This window comes from Mytilus trossulus, chromosome 2 (assembly GCF_036588685.1).
Source record: "Mytilus trossulus isolate FHL-02 chromosome 2, PNRI_Mtr1.1.1.hap1, whole genome shotgun sequence".
Lineage (NCBI taxonomy): Eukaryota > Metazoa > Mollusca > Bivalvia > Mytilida > Mytilidae > Mytilus > Mytilus trossulus.
The window spans coordinates 60,105,554-60,114,169 of record NC_086374.1 but is presented as its reverse complement, the minus strand read 5'-3'; the positions used below and the strand labels follow the sequence as shown (position 1 = coordinate 60,114,169).

The window sequence follows — 8,616 nt, the reverse complement described above, 5'->3', positions numbered from 1 at the left end:
TTCACATTAAACGCTGAAGTATGTGTTACATTAAAGTAACACTAAAGAGATACATACACAAAAACACTATCTTTTTCAATATATTTGTTTTTACGAAACTGTTATCTATATTCAATATGCACATAGAATATCAGTTTCATTTACAAGTATCTTGCACTATAATATCGTTTATCAAGTAATAATAATAAAAATGAATTTAAAATATTCATTCAAATCAATACTAATCACAGAGGATTAATTACTTTTATTGCATATCATTTGTCTTGATTAAATTTTATATATGCTATTTGCTACTATTGTATTCTTATAAATAAACTTGTTATAAATATAAGTCAAATCAATTGAAAATACCTGTAGGTATATCCGTTTCTATAAAATCGTGTGCCAGTAATTGCCCAAATGCCATGTGTTGCCCTGTTCTGATTTTATCAAACTGATTAAATGGTCCTAATGCAGGATCAGAAGCTACATTACTAACCAGTCGTGGATCGGGAAGTCTGTTCGGAAAACCTCTTGGCAAGCTTTTCCCTGTTGAGAAATAAATACATTAACTAAACAATTTACGCTTGATATACAACAAAATTTATTATTCGGAATGAATAAATTATGTTACATGTTATCGGTGCTCGAAGTATTAAGAAAAACCCTAGTTGACTGACAATTATAGTTAATCTGTGTCAAAGATCATCAACCTTCAATCCGTCATCTTTTTCTCGATGGTGGCACAACCAAATGCAACTTCAATATCACGCTATTTTAGGCCTGCCACTCGCAGCCAAGGAACTGCCTCCACTCCCGGTGCATCTGATTCATCCGAAGTTTTGGGTCGTGCTTTGTCCTTTTTATGTACTGTTTTGAATCTTTCTCTTATTTTTTACTTCTTTACGTCATAAATAAATGATTAATGAAAAACACATAATAAAAGTCATAGTATTTACATGATCAATACGACGGGTTCCACATGTGGAGCAGGATCTGCTTTAACTGCCGATGCAAAATTTAATGATCATTTTTGTTTGTTTACTAATCTTTTAAACATTATAATTTGAATATTCATATGTCTTGATTTCGAGCATCACTAACGAGACATTACTTGTCGAAATGTGCATCTGGTGCACTGACATTTGTATATCCTTTATTTTATAACACCAAATAAAATTTCAAACAAAGACATTTAATTATTTCTTAAAAAACACATGCTTGTTGTTTGCCATTCAAAATAAAGGACGATTTGTTTATTTTACTCATTCATCAATATGATATATATTCTAACCTAATTTGTTTTAAAAAAAAATACGTTTGTTTATATATTTAAAGCTAATTTCTTACCGTCCTCATATGATACCATCGGTCTTCCATTTATATCCTTCAGTCTTCTCTGAGCTGTTCCAGCCTGTCCCCAAGTTGGATGTCTTAAGTTGTTACAAGACCCATCAACTGATCTATAGCGAGCATTCTCTGGACAATCAATTACTATAATAATAATCAAATCCCAGATATATAAACATGGAACCAAAATAAAAGAATCAATTATTTTGACATTTATTTGTACAGAAAACCAAAAATTACTTTGACTTGTAGGTTTTATTGTGTTTTAGATTTTGTCATTTTAATTAGTTTGCATTTGCATGACAGATTCAATTCCCGTAGTCTGTATTTGTTACATTGATTAGGATTCTCTTAATCGATTTTTGAGATTTTAAATTCATCGCTTAATTTTGGCACCCCTAAGATTACACTTGTTACATAGGTAAAACATTTCATTGGTTCCAATCACGTATTGTGAATCATTCCAATAAAAAAGTAACAATTTGAAAATAAAAGATATCCCGCGTTCGAGAATAAATAGATAAATTTGAAACGGAGAAAAATTAAATGATATCACCTCACCAAGCCATCTGAACAAAGACAAACATAAAACTATCAAAAAAAAAATAGATGGGATAGAACTAAGACAAATATAAATTTATGAATGGAATTCCATCAGTGAAGGTTAGCAAATGCCAATAGGCTTTTGTATTTGCATGCTTTATATTTTTTTGTCTGAACCTCATTGATAGAAACGAATACAAAAAAAAAATCCAGTTTATTAGCATTAACCAAGAAAAGGAATAAAATTGATAAAGGAGAAACAGAATTACCTATATTCAACCTCACCATGTTTATAAAATAACTGAATGGAAATGTGCTTACCTTTGTGATAGTAGCCTGAGCTGGCGGTATCGATAATAATCTGCAACGTTGAAACATATCACTTAATATTGCTTTAAAAGTATTTAAACGGGTACTTTGGAAAAAGTTTACAAGTAGAATTACTTAAAAATGAGTTAAATAATTTGAAAATTTATTTTGAATTTGAAAACTATTAAAGTTATACAAATAAGTTGAAACCTTTGATGTTTTCAACTATGATGACTCGCGCTGAATAACCAACATTTTAGGAAGTGCTTACATCTCATATATCACATTGAACATCAAATTAAGGATACTACCGAAAATATAAGGTTTGTTTCATATGTTCATTTTTTCTCAAACACTGACTGATTTATTCATTATTGCTTGCTTTTTGTCATATGGCATTTTCTGAATGCACATTTAATGTAAGAAACCATTAACAATTAAGCCAATAAGCAGGTTCTACAAGGTATATAGGACCACACTGATAGATTAAGGGGAATTTTTAATTGAACTGCAATACAATGGTACGTATATGCTAGAAAAAAATGCAAGACAGAACCACCTTCGTACTTAAAAGAGCTTTCTTATCAGGTTTTTTTTATCGTGTAGAAAGCGCATATCCCTCTTTACAAAAAGCATGTCACTGTTTCACTTCATGTCATATACATCACCGCCTTGAAAAATATAAGAAAATAATGGTGACCGTATCTCAATTACCCAATTACTATTGGAATGTTAATATTGACACAGATAAATCAGATAAATCAGTGTCTGATCTCTCTAGTCATATGTTGCCGCGATCTTAGCTCAACAACAAATGGAAGTTTTTAACGACCTTAACTGGCTTTATAGCCTTTGCTCTTTTAATACAACATCAGTCCTTTTTTCTGTAAATATACCGATTGTGTCTTATTCCAACAGTTAACCTGTCGAGTAATTGGGGACTTAGATGCATTTCAGGTGACACTTATCCTGTCTATCATCCAGTCTTGTTCCTTGTAGGCATTCAACTTCAGTGATTTGCTTTTTTTAATGAATTGATTCAAGCATTGGTGAACTTATGTTGCTTCTAATTTTGCAATCGGTATCATCACAATCCATTTGTGTAGTTTATTTCGTTGTTTACATATACACAGGTATGCAAATGAGTAACTTTGTTTCTATCTTTGTTTTGGATTGAAGTGAGTTTTCATTACTTCAGTTTTCATAGAATAGATATATTCATAAAAGTTATGTACATCTGTATGTTAACATCAACATGTTTAACCCCGCCGCATTTTTGCACCTGTCCCAAATCAGAGGTCTCTGGCATTTTTAAGTCTTATATCATTTATTTTATTAATTTTAGTTTATTTATATGTTTTTGAGTTCAGTGTGCTTTCACTGATCTAATATACATTTGTCATCTGAACCGTCTCTACATGCGGGATTTTCTCGCTGTGTTGAAGACCCATTGGCGGCTTTGGGCTATTATCTGCTTTTTTGTAAGATTGTTATTTCTTTGACACATTCTCCATTTACTTTCTCCATTTTATTGGCTAAAACGTCGGTGCTAACATCAAACACAAACTTACCAACACAGTAGCTACTACAGTGAGGTAATACATTTTCACTGAAATAAAAAAAAAAAGAACAGTTAAAGAATCACAAATATTGTGAATAGCATTTTTTGGGGGGAAATTTGTTTACTATAAAAATAAGATCAACACAAGATAAGAGTTTAATAATAATCAATGGCTAATTTTTCATAAATATTCATGATAAACATATTAGACAGTTATTTAACATGTATACGTTTTAACATCAATAAAAAATAATTCATGGCAGCCGTAGATTTTTTTACATTTAACTATAGTTTTGTAAATCAGATAAGGCCACACCAATTTGATTCCTTGTTCGATGGACCCGCCCGCACCTATTTTTTTCAAAACATATTTTTTTTATTTTTATTATATTCCCGCTTCCCGCATCCGGAAATGAAATCATGTCCATTTCCCGCATCGTTTTTTTGTAAATATAATGTAAAGATCTCAACATTTGTTTTTTAAAATCACAGTCTAGCCTTTATATAACGATTTTAAACCTATCAGCACCCCACAACACTGTAAATATCTGCGAGAATATTTGTTTCAGAATGAAGCCAATTTATTCCAAGCGAGAGTGCTCCGATATAAATAGAAATACCAGTACAGAACAAAACGTTGGTTTCTTTCCCCCTAACTTATATTCCCTATAAAAAAAATGTTCGTTGTTAAAATAAAGTACAAAGAACTTCTGAAGGATTTGCCTTCAACTGCAATTATAATGTATGGTGACGGTCATACCTGCTGCAGGTTTGTGCACCTGTCCTGGTTGATTCAGAGACCTGTCGTTCAGCAGTTATCGTTTGTTGATGTGGTTCATTGGTAAATTTTTCCCGTTTGGAAATATAATTTAGATCGTTGGTTTTCCTGTTCGAATTGTGTACAATACTAAGTTGTGGTCCCTTATAGCTTGCTGGTTGGTCTTGATCAAAGCACTGTGTAAAAGGCCGTACTTTGACCTATTATATGTTATTATCAGGTTGGGACTAACCCTCCCTCAGACAAGGGCCTTGAAGGGGTCATTTTACCATGTTTACTGTTCAGTCTGTTGTAGAAAAGAAAATAGAAATACTAAGGATTTGTACAGTGCTACTATACAAAACCTTTGACAACTTAGAATTTTTTACTCAAAAAGAGGAGAAATACATTATATTTTAAACAACTTTTCTAAAAGAGGGATGGGTCCACTTATTTTAAATAATATTAAACTGTTAAAGTAAATGTGTAAACATGGTTAAAGTCCAGGAATATAACAAAATTCTTGGACATGTTTTGACCATTTAATACCAAATATATAGTTCTTTGGGAAAATATAAGCCCTTTTGTACTTAAAGTGTTTTTACAAAAAATTATGACTTTAATACTTTGACCCCTCATAAAAGGGATATTCATAACATTAAGGGGTTGTTCTGAACCTGATTATGACTTGGATGGAGAATTGTCTCATTGCCAGTCACACATACATAGACCAGAATTAATTATTCAATTTTTTCTTGTCGAACAGGGAAAAATACTTCATAAATTAAAGAAATGTCAAGGTACAAGTGATAAATCAAGTTTTAATATAGTCAAAACCTACTATTTTATGTTTACAAAAAAAAATTATAATCGCTCGCCTTTACTTTTTAAGCTTCGCCTCAAAAATTTGCAAATTAAATATTTTTTTATTAAAATTTTCAAATCGCTCGCTCGCCCCAATTTTTGGAGTCCAAAAATCCGTAGAACAAGAAATTAAATTGGTGTGGCCTAAGATTATATTATCCCGAGCGGCAGCGAGTGGTAATCAACGAATGTGAATGCTTAACCTGTCTACTACTGCCATGAATTATTTTGATTCTAATATGACAAGATCGGTAATTTTGTTAACGGTGAAAGCCCTTTACACACGATACTGATTTTGGCGGTTCTGAATGACCCCCATATGATCCTACAAGTAATATGATGTTATTGAAAAATAAGAGGCATACAAGATTACTTTTTATGCCGGAAGCATTCATATGACGTCACCTTGTTAAGTTGTCAAAAATGATAACATCATTTCGCAGAACTTTTCTTTAAAGATATTTTTGAAAAATGTACTGAACTGTTTATTTTCTTTAAGAAGAGAAATAAAGGGCCACAAACAAAAATCGAGGGAAACACATCAATCCTAAGAGGGCAAACACCGGAACTAGGGGGTCCTGGGTTGCAACAGGTATAAACACACCAAAGCAAAACAAAATACACCCTAGCCTTACAATAATCATTGAATACACCACAGAATACTATAGATTAAACAATATGAACCCCAGTTTTAGTAAAGTCAAATGGCCCCTGGAGTTTTAAAAGTTATTGTTCCAATTTTTTATATAAGATTTGTAACTCATTCATAGCAAAATTTTCAAATTACAGTCGTATATGGTAACGATATTACCGATGATAGATTTTTGACAACGACAAATTTTACAAATTGGTAGTCACATGTGACGTACGCATTTAAAAAAAACGGTCGACCTTGTTATGAAAGCATTCGTAAAAATTTTGAACGTCGCCAAGAATATCAAAAACTTCAAGGTTAGCAGCAACTCTCTATCACAGAAATCCCCATATAATGCGTTAGCTCTGTTATATATCTAAAATCAAGTTTGAAATACATACTCCATATAGAGGTGCTGCATAATATATAAAAATTGTTAGTTCTCAGTGTTATTTACTATTAAACTTTTTTATATATAAAATGCACTATCATCCGCAAACAGTTTTAAAAACATAGATGTTAAAATATATATGCTATGAACTTGCCTTTGGGATTTCAATTTCTTGCAACCAGTAATCATTACGAGACTGTTATGTTGCTGATTCTGTTGAATTATATATGACTACTGAACTTTGATGATTACTATTTAATTTCAATTTTTATTACATTATCAAACATGCATCTTACTTTACACATGCATATTATTGCTTCAAAATTTTCCACTGCATTTGTCCTAAATTTTTTATATAACAAAAGACTTTCATTAAATAAACGATCAAATTCGAATGACTTCGAAAAAAAATAAATATTCGAAAAAATATCAAATAACCTTCTTTGTAATTTCAGATTCTTACATCTAAATTGCGTGACAAGGCTGAACTATTGTCGACTAAATTGAATTAAAATGACCGCCAAAATTGTTAAATGATTATTTAATTTAACTATTTATAGAAAATCAAAAACTTTACATAGTGGTACACCCATGTAACAACTGTTGCAGTTTACTTCCACTACATTTGTTATGAATTCAATTGTAGTCATACACTACGCAGTTATTTACCTGATTAAACATGAACAAATAGCTTACACCAGCAGAAATTAAGTACATCTAGTATTTGTACTTGTACTTTTGTGTTGTTATGTTTTTTCTTCACTGTTTTTGTTATTGCAAGTTTTTCTCCCAATCCCTGTTACCCAAATAATCGAGATATAAAGATAAGTGCTTCAGATCCAGTCAGTCAAACTTATAATTTCATATACATTGGAATTTATCTTATTTATAACAATGGTATAACGAAAAAGGAGTAGATAAACAAAGGGATTTAATCAGCCGTAGGATATTTCAGTATGTTATAATCATAATCAACCCGAAATACTACAAATAAAAGTATATTGGAGATATTACTGTATCTCACATCATATATTATGAAGTAATGACTATCTGATTATGCATTTGGTCCGGTGTTTTCCTTACGTATGATAGTTTGTAGCATAAGTAACTTTAGCTCCCTTGATCCAAGATCAAGAAAATTTTGTTTGTATGAATCCAATGTATATCGACGTCTTTTGTTGTAAAACATTTCAGATGGTAGGTGGCGATAAAATTTACCTAAATATTTACAAACTCGTGTTATGTTGTCAACTTCTCGAAACTGTTCTTATTTCGAAGCAAAATTATATACTTTCATGGAGATATTTGATTTACCTAGCTTTTAGCAGAAACATAATTATGGCCTTTGTGATATTTTGTTATAAAGGTTGAAATTCAAGGCTAAATATAGCCTAACGTCAACCCTGTCCTTTTATATTTTAATACACCAGACGCACGTTTTATCTACAAAGGGCTCCTCAGTGACTCTCAGAACAGCAATAAAGCCAACCAAGTACAAGGTTGAAGAGAATTGTGGATCAAAAATTCCATAAGTTTCGTCATGTACGGCTAAGGTAATATGTGCCTTAGACAAGAAAATACTTAGTTTTGAAAGGTTCATAGTTTTTAAACAGAAAACTCATAAAAAAAGGCCATATAGTTGAAATTCATGTCAACCCAGACCTTAACCATTGAAACAACTCATGTCAATCGTTTTAAAATGAAGGGCAAACAGAGTTGTATTTCGTTAACGCCAAGGAGACACAAAACAGTGTTAATCGCACATGGAAGTCATCTTGAATACTGACTTAACACATCGTTCGTGACGACTAAATTTATTTCTTCATATTCCTAAATGAGATTGTCGTGTGAAATTTGAACTTAATATTTTAAAACATTGCTAAACAATTACTTGGTCCTTCTTTTAAAGAGTATATCTAACAGGTTCTCAGCTTGAAATATTTGATGGGTAGTCGAAAATATGGTGCAATTAAAACTTACTTGAAGAAATACTCCGTTTGCTCACAGATAATTTAATAAGCCAATTAATAAGCCAACCACTACACATATGTTTTAAATTCAGTACAACCACTTCTCAATTATATAGATGTGAGTAATAAACCCATTAACTTGCATACAACTTTTATCCCACGTTGAGGTTTCCTCACGACATAGTACAATACTAATTATTTTGATTTTATAGTTGAAGTGACACACAAAACAGGAGTATTTTCAAGTATCATTGATGT

General features: G+C 31.4%; 1 long non-coding RNA gene across 1 annotated transcript; it reads right to left on the bottom strand.

Moving 5' to 3' along the window:
* Positions 1-359: 359 nt before the first annotated feature.
* Positions 360-2,230, bottom strand: LOC134705289 (uncharacterized). Its single transcript, XR_010105528.1, has 3 exons — positions 2,194-2,230; positions 1,330-1,473; positions 360-528 (listed from the first exon to the last, which is right to left on the bottom strand). It is a non-coding gene; the product is annotated as an uncharacterized LOC134705289 (long non-coding RNA).
* Positions 2,231-8,616: the final 6,386 nt, after the last annotated feature.